Source organism: Lissotriton helveticus, chromosome 6 (genome assembly GCF_964261635.1).
Source record: "Lissotriton helveticus chromosome 6, aLisHel1.1, whole genome shotgun sequence".
In the NCBI taxonomy this organism is placed as follows: Eukaryota; Metazoa; Chordata; class Amphibia; order Caudata; family Salamandridae; genus Lissotriton; species Lissotriton helveticus.
This window is the reverse complement of record NC_136067.1, coordinates 226,504,789-226,524,500: the sequence shown is the minus strand read 5'-3', so window position 1 is coordinate 226,524,500 and position 19,712 is coordinate 226,504,789. Positions and strand designations below refer to the sequence as shown.

Genomic DNA, 19,712 nt, shown 5'->3' with positions numbered 1-19,712 from the left:
AACGGTCCGAAGTGATGGAGGACCATTGAGAACAGAACAGGGAGATTGGACCTCCTACTTTTTGGGGTAAAGGCAAGTCATTGTCACTTGGGAGCAGATCCTCTGTAATAAGATCTCCCTCTATAGGTTTTAGAAGACTGCTGTCGGGAAGACTGCTGCTGGGTGTTAGAATAGCGTTGGTTGTCTTGGTTGTAGGAACGGTAATGAGTGTTTCCTCCTCGAAAAGTAGACGAGGTGCCGCGTCCACCCCGAAAGGGCTGTTTCCGAAACACCAAAGTTCCTAGAGAGCGGGCAGTGTCAGTGTCTTTTTTAATGGACTTTAAAGCTTCATCAACATGAGCCCCAAACAAAGACTCGCCGTCATACGGCATATCCAGGATCTTTGCTTGTACCTCTTGTCGGAAAGATGTGGAACGCAACCAACCTTGCCTATGTAGAACTGCCGCTCCAGCGAGTTGCCGGAAACCAGTACAGGCGATGTCAACTGCACAATCTATTATCTCCTCCGATGTTCTCTCTCTCCTTCTTGGAGATGTTGTAAAGCCTCCGCCTTTGAAGCATCCGGAATCAAGGCCGCATAAGCTGTCATGTCCGCCCACATTTGGCGGTCGTAACGCCCCAAAATGGCCAAAGCATTGGCCGCTCTCACTGTGGTGGAAGCCATTGTAGAAAACTTGCGGCCTATAGCATCCATGCGACGACCTTCGCGATCTGGTGGGGCAGTAATAGCAGACGCAGGATTCCGCGAACGACGCTGAGCTGCTTGTGTAACCACTGAATCGGGTTTTGGCTGTCCAATGAGACGCTGGAGTGCCGACAGGGCCTTGTATTTCTTTTCCAACCTGGGCATCTGAGCCGGAAGTGTATTTGGGGTCTGCATCAATTTTACTCCTTCGGCCCAGATAAAGCCAATTATGGGCACAGTATGGACTTGTTTGAATGGCTGGTTTTTAAAGTCATAGAGAAAACAATCCTCCTCTCTCTGGACAATTATGGGCACAGTAAGGACTTGTTTGAATGGCTGGTTTTTAAAGTCATAGAGAAAACAATCCTCCTCTCTCTGGACTCTAGGCAACTTGAAGCGTTGGGCTGCCCTATCCATCAGCTGATGGAAACTCGCAATATCTACAGGAGGAGAATCCCCAGGCGTGATCGGAGATGGGAACGGTGTTTGAACTTGGTAATTATCCCACTCCGCCATATCGTCATAATCATCATCATCATCATCATCATCATCATCATCATCATCATCTCGAACCTCACCATCTTCGCGGTCTGGAGAAACCTCATCCTCATCGTCGGCATACACAGTCGTGTGTATCCGAACAGATGTTTGAACTTCAGGAGCAGAAGTAGGCAGAGGTGCCAGAGGAGCCGGAGCTGGCACCGTAACCGGTGGCAGAATATAAGGGGCTGCAGGCACTTGTGGAGATGACGGAAAACGTCTGTTATAGTCGTCCAACATATGTTGGAGATTAGAAATGAGCGACAAGGGTAGCGTTGCCGTAGGAGCTTGAACCGGCGTAGTTTCCGGTTGGAAATATTGGTCCTCATTGTTACTATAATATTGGCACTTGATGACCAAATCAGTTGGACTACGTGCTGCTCTAAAAGACTCGTGAACATCTTCTGAGTCCTGCTCCGAGTCTGTGGCGGGCGAGGGAGGCTGTGGATCACTGATGATGGAAATCTGGTCCACAGGCACCTTGCGGCGTTGGTGAAGAGATTCAACATCGGCAGATCGAGTGGACGACAATGGCAACAATGGCAGTGAGGCAAACGTAGAACAAGTCGTCGATGGAGCCACACTGGCAGAATCCGGTGTAGTCTACGGTACCTGCGTCGACGGTGCGACGAAGATGACTTCTTTTTCATCGACGTAGTCGTCGACGGGGTCACCGACGAGGAGGTAGTCGACGGTGCGGTCAACGTGTGTGACTTCTTCACACCCTTCGTCGACTATGACTTGGTCGTCGACGGGGGAGGCTTCTTCGTCGACGTCATCGGAATGACAGACGGTACAGTCTTGAAACTTAGTGTTATCTTCGTCTACGAGACAGTCGTTGACGATCCAGAAGCAAACGTCATCACCGTCGTCGATGATCCAGAGACAGCAGATTTCGTCGTCGGAACGACCGTCAACGTTCCCGCAGGGGCCAAAGAGAGGGAAATCATCTTCCTCTTGATGAAAGGTGAGGGCAACTCCTACCCACTACTACGTTTTGATACTGCTTGGGATCGACCAGAAGTGAAACTTTCGGCATCAGAAAGTACACCATCCTTGTCTTTGAGTCTCTGAAGCCATAACAGAACAGCCTTCCCTGTCCTTTAGAGTTTTTGTGGAGAAAGTTCTACAGAACTTACACTTTCCCACCTCATGGTCGGGGTAAAGACAGTAAATACACTTACTGTGTGGATCCTCTGAATAAAGACGCAGCTTTCCACAAGAAGAGCAAGGTCTGAAGAGAGATTTCTTACTTGTAGACATTCTGAAAAGCACAGGAAAACCTGAAGAAACTGAGAAAACTGAGCAGAGCTCAGGGAGACTCCCTTACACAAGACGTGCGGTAGAAAATCTGAGGTGCTGAGCTCTGAGAAGAAGGTTCTGGAGGGCTGCTGATGCCTGATTGGCTACAGTTCGGACCAACATAATGACAGGAATAGGCTACAAGTGTTTTTTCTCGATTCATGTATTCCTATGAGGAATTATGTCTAGGCATTTACTGCCTGTTTTCTTTTTTTTTTTTTGATGGAAAGTTGTTTTTATTCAGCTGGCAATGCAACATTCCAAAGGTAAACAGCAATCTTATTTTTATACCAAGGCATACACCAAGCCAAGAGGGTGTACAATTTACAGTTGCATCATTTAGATTTAAATATAAATTCCATTAGCGTTTTCCTCCAACACGTGGTGCTTGAGTCTTCATAGGCTTAGCAAACTTTTGCTTGGGTGCAGATTTTGAAGGTGCCTTTGCAGCGGATGTGGTGGTTTTTTTTGTTGCTGCTTTTGCCTTCTTTGCTTCTTTTGCAGCCCTTATTGCCTGTTCTCGCTGCGCTTTTCGCACCTCTGGCTTTTGATTTCTCTTTGCCATTATTTCAGCCAAAGATGCACCAGTAATGGCCCGTTGGAACTTGACAGCACGGCGGCTACATTTTTTTTAAATTTCTTCAGATTGCCCCTTCTTGTGCTTCCGCCTGTAGAGGACAGTCCAGTTTATTTGTCGAGGATTCCTCTTTGAGGAACGCAGACTCGCATTTTGCATTAAAAAATTGGAAAACCTTTCCATCGATCCTGGCATAGCGCCGACCGTGTCCAGGATAAATTTTATAACCACTGAAACTGCACAGATCCACCTTCATGACTGCAACAAAATGGAGAAAAAAATACGGCCTGTTTTCTAATGTGTATTCCATCTATTATGTTTTACATATACATATTATTGGTATGTTATTGCTATTTTATTTACCGTGGGACTCCCACTCAGACGACGGGGAATATTCAAGCATGTGAATCTATGAAAGACACCCTAATACTGGAGAACCACGCTTTTCATCATATTCCTCTTATGCACAAGGCACAGCTACACTGGTAAAACGCTCCCTGCCCTACACCCATATAGGGTCCTGCAAAGACTTGCAGGGGCGCTACAACATCCTCTGGGGCCGACTAGCATCTCAGTCCATCACTTTTGTCTCCTGCTACGGACCAAAACACTGATGACCCAGAGTTCTTTCGGGTACTTAGAGGAAAGTTTATAGATACTGGGTCTACACATGTTATATGGGGCGGAGACTTCAATGTCACCTTACATCCTACCCTAGACCGCTCCCATCCACAACCACACCACTATTCCAAGGCACACTATACCCTGAAAAGTCAAGGAATGTGAGTTGCTTGATGGCACATACACCCGTAACTTCAAGAGGGATCGTGTTACACCGCTGTGCATGCCTCCTGGTCTAGGATAGATGGATGGCTCCTCACCAGGGTCTCGCTACTTGGCCTACACACGCTTTATACCTCCCCCTCACATACTCTGACCACTCCCCAGCACTTATCACCACTGCCCCATAACGAATTACCCTTCCTAACCTGGCGCTTGAACCCACAACATTTATTTGACCCAGTATTTAAACAGGAACTTGAACAGGATGTACTTGACTTCTTCCTGCAGAACGAAAACTTGGTTGAGCAATACTCCTCGTATTGTGATTTTGAATGTCTCCCATATTGTGGTCATTTTATTGCAAGAAGCGGGGGAATTCTGAAAGATATCTGCTCCGCAAACTGGAGACAGAACTCAAGCGTACGGAAGCTATGATACCCCATCCCAGAACCACAAGCTCAGCTGCAAAGCCTACTTCACGAATATCAGGAGACAGCTGAGAGTGAATGTAAATTTAGAGGAAAATACCACCAGGCACGCCGATATGGAGATGGCGAACGACCGGGGAGAGCGCTCACCTCTTTGATTCCGCCCCCCTCGCTTCTCTAATATGGTTCTTGAGATTGAGGATGGAGACGGACAGCAGCATAGGAGCACCTCCGAGACGAGACTGTGGGAGCTTTCCGCAGATTCTATAAAGCTGTCCAGTCTCACTTGGGGACAACTATACATAAAAGGGAAATTCCATACTAGCGATTAATTCTTCGGAACATCCTCTCCCACCCCTTTAGAGCAGTTCTAATATGTTAGGCTACAGGCAGAATATGAGGACCCTCACCTCATGCTTTCCACTAGAACCTCCCATCATGCACCCCCTTCATGTCCTTCTACAACAAACCACTCCTATACATGTATTGCCAATTTTATATCGCACCATTCAAAACAAATGTGACTATAGCCCCCCACCAGCTAAGTCCAAATGGGAGGGAGAGGTAGGACATCCTCTCACGGAAGAACACTGGTCCTTCTGCTGCCGCCAAACTGGAGCAGTCTCCGCCAGTAGCAGGCTGCGCATAATACACTACAGATATATTCACAGGTTCTATTTCACGCCTGCTCATTTGCATAGACTTCACTTGCGAGATGACTATCACAGGGATCGATGTGGAGAACACGGAGTGGATTTCAAACATCTGGCTTGGGATTGCCCAGCTGTACGCCGATATTGGGGGGTACTGCTTGCTCTAGAGCAAATGACAGGGACACACGGGGCTGGAAGACCCCCTCAGCTGAACCACTACCTGCAAAATTACGGTGCTACGCTTCACCGGCGCTTCTTCTATCTAAATGCCGAATCGCCTGTAAATAGGGCTGGGGAAGGGCCCTAAATTTAAAGATTGGCTCCGAGATCTTCTATTCTGTCAAGAGCAGCTCCATACCTACGCTGAAATACAACCACCGTCTTCCCGCCCACACGATATTTGGGCCCCACTTCAGGTTTACCTGTTGGAACACAACACAACCAATGATACTCCCACAGAATAGACGGCTGTTGAGAATGATATACAGAGTAGGGGCGAATATTGAATAAATAGAAGTTATCAGAAAAGACCGGGCATGAAAAATTAAATGTTAACAAGGAAAAAGCAACGCACTTTATATACACGTCACTGTGGGACGGTAACTGCGACACGTAGACTTATTAGTTATCTAATATTGGCGTATAAGTGGCACTAGTGTTATATTATTGTATTTTGTTACTTAAAAACCCAAATGTTCAAGACCTTTGCTGAGGCCAACCAAGATAATTGCCCCCCAGACGCGGCAGGCCCGATGAGGTTGTAGGCGGCTTGCTGTGTATCTCCCCTCCCGCCTCTACTACTTTAAACGTAAATGTCCTTACGCACTGCCGACCCACCTGGGATGTAGGCAACACGCTGTGTATTACACCATTCAACGCCAATAAAGGTCTTTTGGGGGGGGGGGGGGGGGGGGAAGGTTTAGAAACAGTAGCTATTTGCACATCTCCGAAAGTGTGGGTACCCATACTAGCATGTCAATTATAGGACAATTTCCAAAGTGATTTATTTTTTACACATTGTCCTACATTTGAAAGGCAGAAATCCATCGAAAGTCTGTAGGGGGAACACAGAATTGTAGAGCAGCTGTTATTACCAAAGTCTCCCGATAAAAATGGCACCTCACTTGTGTGGGAAGACCTGGTGGCTGCAACAGGAAACGTCCCCAAAATGAACCGTGGACACTCCATATTTTACAGTGAAAACTGACCCTTTTTCTTTTGCAAAGTGCCTTGCCGTAGATTTTGAACCTTAGCTCGGTCGGCACATAAGGAAACCTAGCAAACCTATACATTTTTAGGAACTAGGCACCAAGGGGAATCTAGGATGGGGTGACTTGTCTGGCTCACCAGGTTCTGTTATCAAGAATCCCTTGCAAACCTCAAACTTTGTCCCCCACCCAAAAACAAATCCTTACATTTATGGTTAGAAATGGGATTTCTGGTTAGCTAGAGCATGTGCCAAAGCCAGGCAGAAACCACCACTCTGGTAAGAGAGTTAAACACTGAATATAACCCCCCTGCTCACCCCCTTCGTATCTTGGAACGAGCTGTCAGGCTTATCCCAGAGGCATTGTGTAAAGCGTTTGTGCAACACTCACAGCAGCAACACACTAGGCACACCACAAAATAAACTGCACAAGGTTATGTAAAAAAATTACCTTCGTCTTATCCAAAACACATCAGTATCAGAATCACACATATATACTGTGCCAACTGACACTTAGCAATATTCACAGGGGATTATATACAGAACAGGGTCAATCGGGCCACTATCAGAACCTTTAGAAAGCACTAGTAGCACAAATAAAACAACCAGCGACTACTGGTCAAATGATGACCTCAGCATTATATCACATTAGCATTAGAGACAGAACACATTGTGCATAAACCATAAGCATAAACACATTATGCACAAATCACAAGCATAAACACAATATGCAGCTCTGTCGAGCCTAAACACATGATGCATCACATTACACTAGCAGAGTGCACACATTAGGCATAACATTTTATCCACAACTCGCAGCTGTGCACATATCCTGAATACCATAAGTACATCAGATCCCTCTTTGGTCCAGATCACACTACGGGTTATACATGCCCACCATCATCAGCCTAGCCCATTCCACAGAGTAGCATATTATGCATTACAATCATTACATCTGTCCCACCTTGGGCCTAAACCTCATCCGCAGCAGAAATTTAACATAGGGCTCCTGTGCTCGTTTTCCATACAAAAAGGGGGCTCCTCGCATGGAGGGTGGGTAGGACAACCTCTGCGTGCCCACAACTGGATTCCGATTCAAAAAGGGGGGGTGGTGATGGACAGAGTAGCTGAATTAAGCAGAACACTCCTACCCAGTCAAAAGATCAGGGCATGATCCATCACCGTTTTTTAGCTCACTGCATCATCCCAGTTCAGAACCTGGCTACATGCAAATTAGTCTGTCCCTGGCCCAGTGCATCATGGGAACAGGGCAGACCAAACTACCAAGCCAATTCTTTACTGGAAAGGAAACAAACTTCCGGGGACCGGTTTCTGGCATTACAGCCGTCTTCGGCCTGGCTTGCTTGAATCCTGATGGTGCAGTGAGCAAGGGACTCCCATCTGAGCATACCCTTCCACACTTGAGCTAAAAAACGGTGATGGATCAAGCCCTGACCTGTTGACTGGGTAGGAGTGTTCTGATTAACTCAGATACTCTCGGTCCATCACCACCCCCTTTTTGAAATTATTTTGGCCACCATGAGTGTGGAAGGGTATGCTCAGACATGAGTCCCTTGCTCATTGCACCATCAGGATTCAAGCAAGCCGGGCCGAAGACGGCTGTAATGCCAGAAACCGGTCCCCGGAAGCTTGTTTCCTTTCCAGTGAAGAATTGGCTTGGTAGTTTGGTCTGCCCTGTTCCCATGATGCACTGGGACAGGGACAGACTAATTTGCATATAGCCAGGTTCTGAACTGGGATGGTGCAGTGAGCTAAAAAACGGTGATGGATCAAGCCCTGATCTGTTGACTGGGTAGGAGTGTTCTGATTAACTCAGATATTCTGTCCATCACCACCCCCTTTTTGAAATCACAACTGGATTCCTACACACCCAGAGAAGTTGGCCCCAGGTCAACACATTTCCAAGCGGGGGCCCCATCGTTGGCTTGTCCCGTAATGTCCCCGTAGGACAAATATGGCCCTCAACACCTATCAAACGTGCAGCTGCCTACAGCGCAGCTGTGTACTGTCAGCAATGCGGGGGATAAAGAGTTGGTGCTACTTAAGCAAATCCATTTCAATGGCCCCTCGGGACTGGGAACAAACAGGGTGGCCCTGAGACAAGGGAGCACTCACTCGGTCTCCTCCAGGACAGTCCACAAGGTCTGTGTGGTTCTGCGCTCCCGCTTTGTCTCTCTCCTTTGGTGGAGTGAAGTCTCCAGTGGAGCCTTTCCTCTCCTGTACACAACGGCTCTCATCTTCGTGGATCAGGGCCCCTCCCACAGTCAGGCCACTTCGCCTGGCTTCTCCACGAGCTGCATCAGCCTGCGAGGCTCACATCCGACCTCCTCTGCCTCTCCTGAGGTCCGGCCCACTCACGGCTCACCTTCCTGCAGCCTCAGGAGTCCCGATGTATCTCTGCACTCCTCTGCGACCCCCTCATGGCTGGTGTCTGGTCGGGCTGCGCACACCGCACAGACTTTCCCTTTGCTTGGGCAACACACAGGGCTCTCCCTTCCCTCACAGGAGCCCCACCCATGCTAGAGTTGCCAGAATTCCTTTTTTGCTGCTCTTCAGTGGTGGCTATCCTAAAGTGCAGGGTAGGCTCCTGCCTTGAAATACTTGTTAACGCGGGGTGGGATCCCGCCTCAATAGGAGCACAGAATGCGGGGTGGGCTCCTGCTTCCAAGTGGCATAAAAGAAATGTGGGGGTTGGCTCCCACATCCCTTGCAGGCAGTGCAGGGTAATCCCACACGCCGGGATTCCCTCAGAGCACGTCGCAGCCCAGCGCTGCAGAACACTCATCTTCCCCTGGCAGAAAGATCTAGCGCTAGTGAGGCACTAGGGCCTCCAGTTGTAGAGGGGCAGAGCTGGTCACAGGCAGGCCAGCATATAGGGACCCTCAGGAGCAAGCAGCTGGGTCCCACGGCGGTTCCTCCTGTCACCCAGCAGTCCTTCGCCCAAGAACAGGTACCAGCAAGCACACCAACATGGGGTCACAGTCCCAATATTTATATTACATTTTCCTTTGTCTGCTCTCGGCACAGGGCTTGGGAACCAGCCTGTACTGATTCTGGGGGGTTTTGGAACACTGTTTACAGGACTCCTCTTCCCCATTGTCAGATGGGGGCTTGGTCATCAGACCACCACAGGGGGGGGAGAACCAGCATTCACCCAGGCAGGCACAGACCCATCCAGGGTCAGGGGACTCCAAAGGCAGATACCCTATTCAGCCTAGTACAGACTGACCCTGCCCTCCCTGGACCCACACACACCTCACCAGCCCATTCACTCCAAAGACAGAAATGCAATACACAGGAAGACAGCACACAGAAATGCCAACTTCTAAAAGTGGCATTTCTGGGGACAGAGCTTGCGAGCTGCAAGATGGCTGCTTGAGCGCTCGGCTCAGAGAAGCTGCCACAATATCTGTTCAATATCCTGCTTCAGATGCACTGTGCAACCCTGCTTCAGAGATGCGCTGACCCATGGACCGTCTAGCTACGAGCGGAGGCATTTGTGGACTTGTGGCACCTCACCCAGCGCGGATGTCGCGAGGCAGACTGCTGGGGCCTGTGCACTGCGTGGAAGCATCGGCCTGAGGCAAGACGTGGCAGCCGCGCAGAGCGGTATTCGGTGCGTGCCGGACCTGCCTCACCCCACTGTGGTCTGAGATATACTGGGCATCAGGAGGCGTGTGCCCGCAGAGACGCCCGGGCCCTTCATTCTGCCGCTTGAGGTGAGGTGCCCTCCCCCATTGAGAAATACCAATGGACAGATCATAGTGGTGGTTTATTTAGAAGACACGCAGCGCATGTGGCGGTTTAATGGGCTGAAGTGGTGTTGGAGATCAGTGGCTGACCTCACTGCTACTGTCAAAACGGCTCCCTTACTATAACAGGAGAGTGCTGGAATTGCGCCGACACTAAGCCTGTACTAACAGTAAAGACCTGCCATTTTGTGCTACCTCCTTGTGTACAATTGCATGCAGAAATACCTGTCCCACTCCTCCATGGTACGACAGAACTAGAGTATCCTGGCAAAGGAAACCGTGTTTTGCAGCCCTGTGGCAGGAGATGTAAATGTAGGCTTGAAGGGGTCCGAAGACAGACCTACCCTCCAACTGAGACATTAAAGTTGCGTACTGAGCACCACTGGGATAAGCTGGCCTATCAGACGTGTGGGTCGGTGGGAATAGCGCAGACTGGCCCAGTCACACCTGATAGAAAGTGGATTGGACAATTTGTGCACTGTGAGCTGCGACAGCAGGGAGCTACCGAGGGACTCTGTTGGTCTGCTTTGAACTACTCTGTGCTGTCTGGCCGGTGCGGTGCCCGGGGACAGAACGCAGAACGTGGCGCAAACAATGGAAGAGTGGATAGAATGCAACCCAAAGGCGGTGGTGGTGGTGGTGGACGACGACGACGATGATGATTCCGTGCAGAGCCCGCCGGCTGAAGAGATGGAGGGATGGAGGGAGATACTCGCTCCATACTTTTAATAATGGAAAAAAATCTCCTGGGAAGCCTTGCAGGACTAGGTAATAAAATTGATGCTCTCATATCGTCTGGACTGGATGTCCGAGAGACTGGACAAGCCAGCGGAGAGACTGGATATGACGGAGCGTAGAGTTACCGAGGTGGAGGAGGCGCAGGCGATGCTGGACTCGGACCAACAAAAAATGGGAAAGGTTTTAAAGGTCCTACAGGACCAGGCCGAAGATTTGGAGGCGCGCTCGCACCAAAACAAATTACGGATCACGGGGGTCCCTGAATCAACACCGAGAAATTTGTTGAGTCGATGCTGTCCACGCTGCTGGGCCATTACATTTTTTCCAACATCTTTGTGGTGGAGAGGGCGCCTCCTAGACCCATAATAGCGTGACTGTTAAACTACAGAGAGACTCGCGCCGACAGCCGCAAGGAGCAAGCAGTCGCTACAGTATAAGGGGTCTAACATCTCCCTATATCTGGACTTCACAGCTCGTGTACAAGTGCGCAGACAATTTGCCCCGTTAAAACGGCAGATGAGAGACCAGAATATAGACTAGGCCATGCTATACCCTGCCAGGAATGGCCACTCACGAATTTTCACTGAACCGAAGACTGCAGAATGCATTGAAAGAGTGGGCCAAGGAGAAGCGTACTAGCCCGGAGAGAGCCGTGCAGGAGGGAGCAGTTGGCGGGAGCCTGGTGGAACAAGACCGAGCTTGCCATTGTGGACGCTACATTAGCCAAATCCCATGGTATGGTGGGGGCACTCTGATTTGGGAGTGGGTGGGAGTCCGATCCTTATGGGGTTACGATGTTGGATGGCGGTTTATATGTTGATGCCGTCTTGGGCTATTGATATCAAGGTACGAACAATGTTGGATGTATACGCTGGGACTTTACAGACTCCGTAGCATTGAGTGGAGCTTTAAGTGGGCGGAGGGGTTCCTGCTTCTGAACCAAGAGTTGGCAGGCGGCAACTTGGAGTAAGTGTCATGTTTTACCACAACTTATTTTTTTTCCAAGGTTTGCAACATCTGCCCACGTGTGAATCACACTGTTTATTACGGGGCAATAGGAACTGGGATATTGAGATTAGCTTACTCAAATTTGTATATGTGATATTGTTAATTGTTGGGGTTACGTGGGGTGGGATTTCTCACACAGGCACTGTTGGGATTGGCCTGCCATGGGTGGGGGGTAGGCAGGTAATGAGACTCACAATGTCAATGTATTACACTTTTGCATTCTGTGAAGATGTACACTGCATGCATATAGATAGGACGGCCACAGACGTGGATAGAACCCATAGAGTGTCCCCGACACCATAGCAGCGCTCACATGGAATGTGCGTGACCTTAACTCTCGTGCACGAGGGGTTATGACGTGGGTAAACCCTAAAAATGTGCTGAGACTGGAGCCTGTATAGACGGACACACAAGGCTAGTTTGTAGTCACACGGTGAATAGTGAAGGGACTGGAATTGTTGTTGGTTAATGTGTACGGGCCAAATTATGACAACCCGGACTTTTACAGAAAGCGGACAGAAACAGTTAGCCACCACTTGGGTGGTCAACCTTTGTGGGCTGGCGATTTTAATCTCGTCAGGGACCCCGACCTGGACAGATCAGGAGGCCCAGATCGGCGCCAGCCAGAGCTCTCGAAGGCGCACTGGTGCGTTTTGATATGTGCAATGTTTGGCGCCCCCAGCATCCAACGCAAGGGGGGGGGGAGGGGGTACACGCACTATTCAGCATTTCATGATGTACACATTAGAATAGATTAGTGGTTAGTGAATAGGCAGTTACTCACAAATATCAGTCAATGCAAGATTCTTCCCCGAACCTACTCTGACCATTCCCCACTGCTGCTGGTACTTAACCGGAAGGTGCGTGTAACCCCCTTTACTTGGAGATTCCCACCTCACCCATTATTGGATAGAGTATTTAAAGAGGAAGTAGCAGAGGCCATAGAAATGTTTTTGAAAAGAACGTGGGTTTGGTGGACTCCTACCAAATTGTATGGGAGGCGTTTAAGGTGTACATAAGGGGGGTGTAGCAATCTCTAAACACGCGGGTACCCTTAAATCGATTTGCAAGCAGCTAGCTGATTTGGAACAAAAACTTATGTCCTTGAAAAGGACCCTACTTACTGGGCACAATAAGGCAGCACACGAGATAATACTCGTTCTAGAGGAGTATCATGTAGAGGCGGATACTGAGGTCAAGCATATGAGCAAGTATGCCACTGCCAGAGTTTATTGTGGGGGGGGGCGGGAGCTTCCGGGGGCGGTACTTGCGCAACTACTCAAGCTGCGTAGAGACAAAACGATGGTGCCGGAGCTAGCCTCCCCAAGCGGGGACACCCTAATGAAGGAAATTGAAGTGGCGGAGCAGTTTCAACAATATTACTCCGAATGATATGCCTCGCGAGGTGGCAGCACTGAAGAGCACATGCTTGACTATCTTGCCCATATTAAACTACCATGGCTCACTAACACTCATCAGGAATTTCTGATGCGACCCACCGAACAGGAGGAAGTATTATTAGCAATATCCAATAAGAGCTGGGCGTGCACCAGGTGGGGACAGTTTAACAGTGGCCTTTTACAAGGCGTCCTGGATATACTACTGCCCCACTTAAAAATGCTCTTTGAGGATGTGTGCTTCGGTTACGATGCCGCATTCTATGAGGGAAGCGATTATAGTTGCGATCCTTAAGCCGGTTAAACCTCCAGATGATTGTGCATCATATCGACCCTTGTCCCTAATGAATATGGATGCGAAACTATTTGCGAAGATTTTCGCGAACCACTTGATTCCGTTAGTTCCCACCTTAGTGGCGTCGGAACAAGCGGGATTTGTACCAGGCAGGAAGCAGAGACACAATTTGCATACGGTCTTTGCAGCCCTGCAGCACACCAGACCGGAAGTACCTGCGCTGGCATTTTTTCATTTATTTATGGAAAAGGAGTTCAACTCTGTTGAATGGCCTTCTTTACGCCAAGTTCTCATCAGGATGGGAGTTGGGCCAGTTTTAATTCAATTAATTGGAGTACTCTATAATTCACCTACGGCTCGAATCAAAATAGGTTACTTAGTCACAAATTCTATATAGATTACCAGAGGAAAAGGGACAGGGTTGTCCCTTGTCCCCTATTTTGAACCAGGATATCCACCACAGTGGTCCATGGAGGCAGTGCGATACTTGGGGGTAAGATTACCCACTGACTCGGAGAGGGTGTTTAGGGAAAATTACAGAGTGGCCATCAACAAGCTTGAAGAGGACATTGCAAGGTGGGTCCAGTTACGATTGTCTCTGATGGGCAGTGTGTCTTATGAAAATAGTAATACTACCGCGTTTTCTGTTTCTTTTCTCAAACATTCCTATGGTGCTACCACAGGTGTTCTTTCAGCGACTTAAGTCCTTATGATTCACCTAGCTTAGGCGGGCAAACAGGCACGAGACGGTTGGCAGATCCTTACGCTCCAGTTTGACATGGGTGGGCTTGGGGCTCCTGACTTGGACTTATATCATAGAGCTGCACAGAGTGCGCCAGCATTGCACTGGATACACAGGCCGTATGATATACCACATATCCGTATAGAAACCGTAGGTGGCTGCTCCCAAATCGCTCTGGCATTGATTTTTACACCTCCCGACAGGCGAACGGGGATAATGGACTCACTTAACGTAGTCACACACGCTTGGCACCACTTACTACAGCTACAGGCTAGAGCTATCCTTTATTCCCCAGTTGCTCAGCTCGATTGGTGTAGATTGTTAAAGCCTTGTACAGAGGGGTAGTGAATGCGCGGAGGTCACTTGGGGCACAGAATATAGGGGACCTTTATGCTGATGGTGTGGCTAAGAGTTGGAGGAACCAGAGTGAGAATGTGGACAATCCGGATCTGCTTACACAATTCCAAGTCCATAGAGTTAGGCAGGCACTTGGGGCGTGGCTACGGCGCGTAGCGGAATGGCTGCCTAGTAAGGGAGCTCCACACGCCGGAATCGAAAAACTAGGCAAATACCATCCTAACCCCGCTGGGACCAACAATTAGACACCTCGGAGGAACTCTGGAGACTAGGGGCAAGTTTTCAGCCGGCGCTGTGCGCTGGGAAGCGGCAATATCCCCTCAGACACTGTGGGGTAACAGACTGAGGCGCAGAAGAAAATGGCGTCGGGCAGACGAGTGCTCTGACTGCCGGCTGCTGGTGAGGACTCCCTCCGCGACTGACACCTGCAGGCGAGTTCGTACAGCCCTGACGGAGCTTGTGGTCGGCCCCCCTGAGGGTAGCTGGACAGCCGACCGGAGATTCGGCGGCACGACACAAAGAGCGGAACCTGTGGCGCCGGAGGGCCTGGCCTGGCCTGGGCTGACTGCATGCAGCCTGTCCCGCTGCTGCTGAGCATACACTGGAGGCGTTCGGTGGGAGGCTGGTGAGGCGGCGTTTGGGCTGGAGGACTGAGGAGTGCTCTGCCCGTTCTATGGTCCTTGAGAGCGGCTGCGAGAAGCGCGCCAGTTACGTGAGGGACAGAAGGGTGAGTATGGCGCTGGGGGGGGGGGGGGGGAGTGCCGGGCTCAGCAGACGGAGCAGCGTGGGGCTTGCAGGGGGTGTCGCCCAGTAAGTGCGGTGACGCCTGGCGGGGCCTGCGCAGCGGGGCCTTGGTGGGTTTCAGCCTTCGCGGCGTCCCTCATTCTCCAGCCGGGCACTAGGCTGCTCCTGGGGGCCGGAGGGGCTATCTCTGTCACCCATATCGGTTAGCTCTGGAGCCTTGACCGGTTGTGGGCGACCGAGGGGCGGCAAGGGGCACCGAGGCATCCGGGGTTGATGCAGAGGTCTGAGCTGGGCTCCAGCAGACTGCCCAGAACACCTGGAGGGAACATAGACACTGGCTGACCCTGCGGGACACAGGTGGCAACAGGTGGTAAAGTTGCACGTAACATGGACCTGGCCCTGCTCCTGACACAGCTGATCTAATTCGCAATAGTGTGACACACGAGACTTACGGTCGCCTGCCTAAGGCCACGACGCCCCCTCGTGTAGTAGGGCTGCTATCTCCTGGATCAGAGGCGGATAGAGGTGGGGGTGGCCGCTGGTCGCCCTGCTGGTTTGGCTGCTCATTGGCCCATGGTGGTGGCCTGTTGAGTGCGGAACAGACCCTCTGCGACAGTGACTGTTCTTCGCCAGCGCGCTAGTGGAGCGGGGCGCGGGCCCAGCGGGGCACCTGGTATAATTGGATCCTGCTCCATCTGCAGCGGCGCACATATCCCCACCAAGCAGACTAGCCGAAGTGATCCGACGGCCTTCACGGTGATCCACTATGGGGAAGTCGGAGCCCAAGCAGGTGAAACTGACATTTGAAAATAAAAGGCAGACACTTACTGCAGACGGGTCTGGCGAGCAGGGAGATCAGCGGGGTGTGCAGAGCAGTCAGGAAGACGCTGAAGATGACACCAGAACGATCCTGCTCGAACTCAGAGCCGGAATGAAATCTATATAGATAGCAAAATTGATGCTCTTGTGACAGGCCTAGACTTCGTGAAGAAGAAAGTGGATAAACATGAACACCGCCTTGATGTTCTGGAAAACAGGGTATCTGTCGAACATGACGCACAGGCAGAGGCGCGCACACAGCTACTTCAAATGGAGAAAATCCTCAAGGTGATCAGTGCGAAAAATTAGGATTTAGAAGCGCGCTCCAGGCGCAATAATGTCCGAATTATAGGCCTTTCGGAGACCACCCCGATCTCCAAAATGGAGCCCTTCATTGATGGAATGCTGCACGAGCTTTTTGGACCCACACTGTCCAGTGTCATGATCGTGGAAAGGGCGCATAGGTCATTAGGGCCCAGACCTAAGCCAGGAGCAGCGCCGCTCCCAATAATTGCGCGATTACTCAATTACGCTGACAGGGACGCTATCCTGGGAAAAGCAAGGGCAAAAGAGCCGGTGGTGTACAAGGGAGACACTTAATCATTCTTTCCAGATTACACGCCGGCCGTGCAGTCTGCGGGCCGGGAGTTCGTGCCAATGAAAAAACTGTTGAGGGAGGCGGCGGTGCCATATGCCATGCTCTACCCGCAAAGTTAAAAGTCACTCTTGAAGACCAAACGCACTTTTTCACGGACGCAAAGTCTGCATTGAAATTCACAAAACATCTGTAAGCTGAAGCCTCAGCGGCAGCAGGCAGGAGGAGGAACAGGCAACATCAGGGCTGGAAGATGCTGACTAGAAACAGTATAATACAGCCAAACGCTCACTGCTTATGCTGGAGCGCCCTTGCGGGCTCCGCCTTAGACGCCATGTTATTCTTTCCTTTGTTCATGATTCAGTTGAGAGGGATGGTCAGGGGGGGGGGGGGGGGGAAGGGCGCGAATACTGGTCCAATCTAAATGCTCCTTTCGAGTTCTGAGAGGGGATTGTAATTTGTAGATTATACTGTTCTTCAGCACGGGTCCTGGTGGGGGTCTGGTGGCAATAGTTCCGGCGACCGCGTGTATATGCTGCTGTTCCTCTTCCCGGAGAGGGTATCACCCAAATGGTATCAGTATGGAGAGAGGAGGGTGGGGGTATTGTTCTTGACCTGACTGGGAGGTTAGAGTGGGTGGCGGGGGGGGGGCTGGGTTAGGGTTGTTCGTTTGGTTCTTTTTTGGTACCAAGTCTGGCAATTTGTGCATGTCAAGGCAAAATGTTTTAGTAATGCTACTGTCGCTCCACAGCTGCTTGCGCTGTGCCCCCTCGGGTCACTATGCTGTTTACAGTAATTATCGGATCTATTATTGATTGATGGCAGATAAATGTACCATGTTGACCTGGAATGTGCGCGGCCTCAATTCCCCGAGGAAGGCGAGACAGGTGGTTGGGTATCTAAATAGGCACAAGATACAGCTCGTTCTGCTGCAAGAAACACATCTGACGCCACTTGCTGCGCGTGGCGTGATGGTCGATTCCGTCTGGCTGCCTCGTACTCGTCGTATGCAAGAGGTGTGATGATACTTGTGAGAAGTTGGCCTGATATGCAGTGCTCACTATTCTAGTGATCACTATGTATCAGTCCAAACAACCCTTATTGATGATTGGTTTTAAGTCAACCTCATAGACCAGCTATCCTAGTAGCATGGATACGAGCAGTCTAAGGCTAAGACTCTAGAGGGCGTGTTAAGCCAGCTGTTTTACCATCACATTACCCCTTGAACACCAAGTGAAAGGACACCACACAAGTTATGAAAATAAACAGATATTTATTTATAACAAGACTACCCTGAACTCTTTAGGGAGCTAAGCACACAACAAAACTCTTACGAAAATACTTTAAGTCGCACAATTTACACAAATGCCCTAGGGGCACGAAAAACCATATACACAGTAAGTGGAATGCGAACTTGCTAGCAGGTAAGTAGTACTTTTCTAGACTCAGGAATCGCTAGGCCTACAATTCTAAACACTGGGATTAGATGCAGGAGGCCTGTGGACGTCGTGTGCAGAGTGGGAACTCTCACGCGTAAGGCGGGAAAAAGTCTATGGAGGCTAGCAGTTGCAAAGTTACTGTTCTCGGGCGAACCCGACTAGGTGGGTCGAAAACAAGAGTGGATCCGAACACTTAGGGTGTTGGACTATGCTGGAGCACCGGAGTACTCAGGTTACCTAGCCCAGGGGCTGCGGCTGCATAGGGTTGAAGTTGCGTCGGAAACTCTCGTTGAAGATCCAGGAGCCTGAAGAAAGAGTTGCTGGCAGGCGGCCAGTGAAGAAAGTTCGGAGTGATCCAAGCCTGGATCAGGGAAGAAGAAACCTGTAAGCAGAGGGGACCAAGTTCTGAATCACTAGCCAGTGATTTGAGTGGGCACCAGGATGGCACCGGACGAAGTCACCTCAGCCAGGTGAGTGGGCGCTGCTGGGCTCTGCAGTCTCTCGGACCAGGAGGCGTTGTCGGCGACCAGGATGGAGGTGCGAGCTGTCCCACGAAGGTTCTTGCTGTCGACGTCGCTGGACCCAGGATTGGGCAACAAGTCTTGGCAAATGCAAGGCCCACGCGGTGGACCTAAAATGGCGTCTTGAGTGGACCAGGAGGGTCCAGGGTGCTCCTCTTTTGGAGGGGAGCAAGGGCTAGTCTGGAGCAACCAGACCAGCAGTGTTTGTCGTCGTGGAGCGTCGTGAGAGGGCCACTAGCCAACGGGCAAGCGACCTGGACAACGCGGTTGGCAGCAAAGAGCAGAAGGGCCCCACGCAGATCTCGTGGATGCAGGGGGGCTGAACTTCGGTGCTGGAGCTGCTCAGGGTCGGGGCTTCTCTTACCCCAAAGCACTCGGTCGAGGGTCACTCGGTGGTCGTGCTGGACAAGCGTCGTGCAGTTCTGAAGATGGCCGGTCCCTCGAGGTCTCGTCGCACCCACGGATCACAGCTGGGCTGATGATGTAGGTTGAGGTCAGAGGTGCCAGGGAAGCCGGTTCTCGTCGTGCTGGAGCAGTCTTGATCCGAAGGAGAGACTGGCAACAAACCGCGATGCTTGGTTGGTGCCTGCTGCTGCAGGGTGACTACTCCTTAGTCACAAGGGAGAATCTTGGGAAGAAGTCTTGAGTTCCTTTCGTGGAAAGTAGTTTCAGGATTCAAAGATGATCTGATTTGGAAGGGGTTCAGTTCCTACCTTTATCCTGCAAAAAGGGGCTGGCACACGACTAAGTCCTGCCCTATGGGTGGGACTAGGAGGGGGGTGGTTACACCCCTCTCCTTTGGCGGGCTTTCCCCAGATCAGGGGCTGGAGTGCCCCTGGAACTGGTTCCAGCCGACCTATGCACAGTGAGCACCGGGGTGCCACTTGCAGTCACCTTCCTCTAAAGCCCTGCCTACCTAGAATACCCAAAATCCTGTCTGGGACGGTGCTGGCACCGCCCCTGGCAGGAAACCCTTTGTCCTTGCCTCCTGGGCTGGGAGGACTCCCAGCAGCAGGAGGGCAGACTTGTGTCTCGGTGGCAGCATCCATTTTGTGCAGCTAAGGCTCTGTCTAACTTTACCCGGGGTTACAGGTTACATACATGTCGTG

General features: G+C 50.7%; 1 protein-coding gene and 1 pseudogene across 14 annotated transcripts in view; both read right to left on the bottom strand.

Annotated features, from left to right (window-relative positions):
• Positions 1 to 19,712, bottom strand: part of TDRD6 (tudor domain containing 6) — a 2,679,339-nt gene that overhangs the window by 2,477,082 nt on the left and 182,545 nt on the right. The gene's annotated exons all lie outside the window — the stretch shown is intronic.
• On the bottom strand, positions 2,753 to 3,379 carry LOC144761307 (large ribosomal subunit protein eL24 pseudogene; annotated as a pseudogene).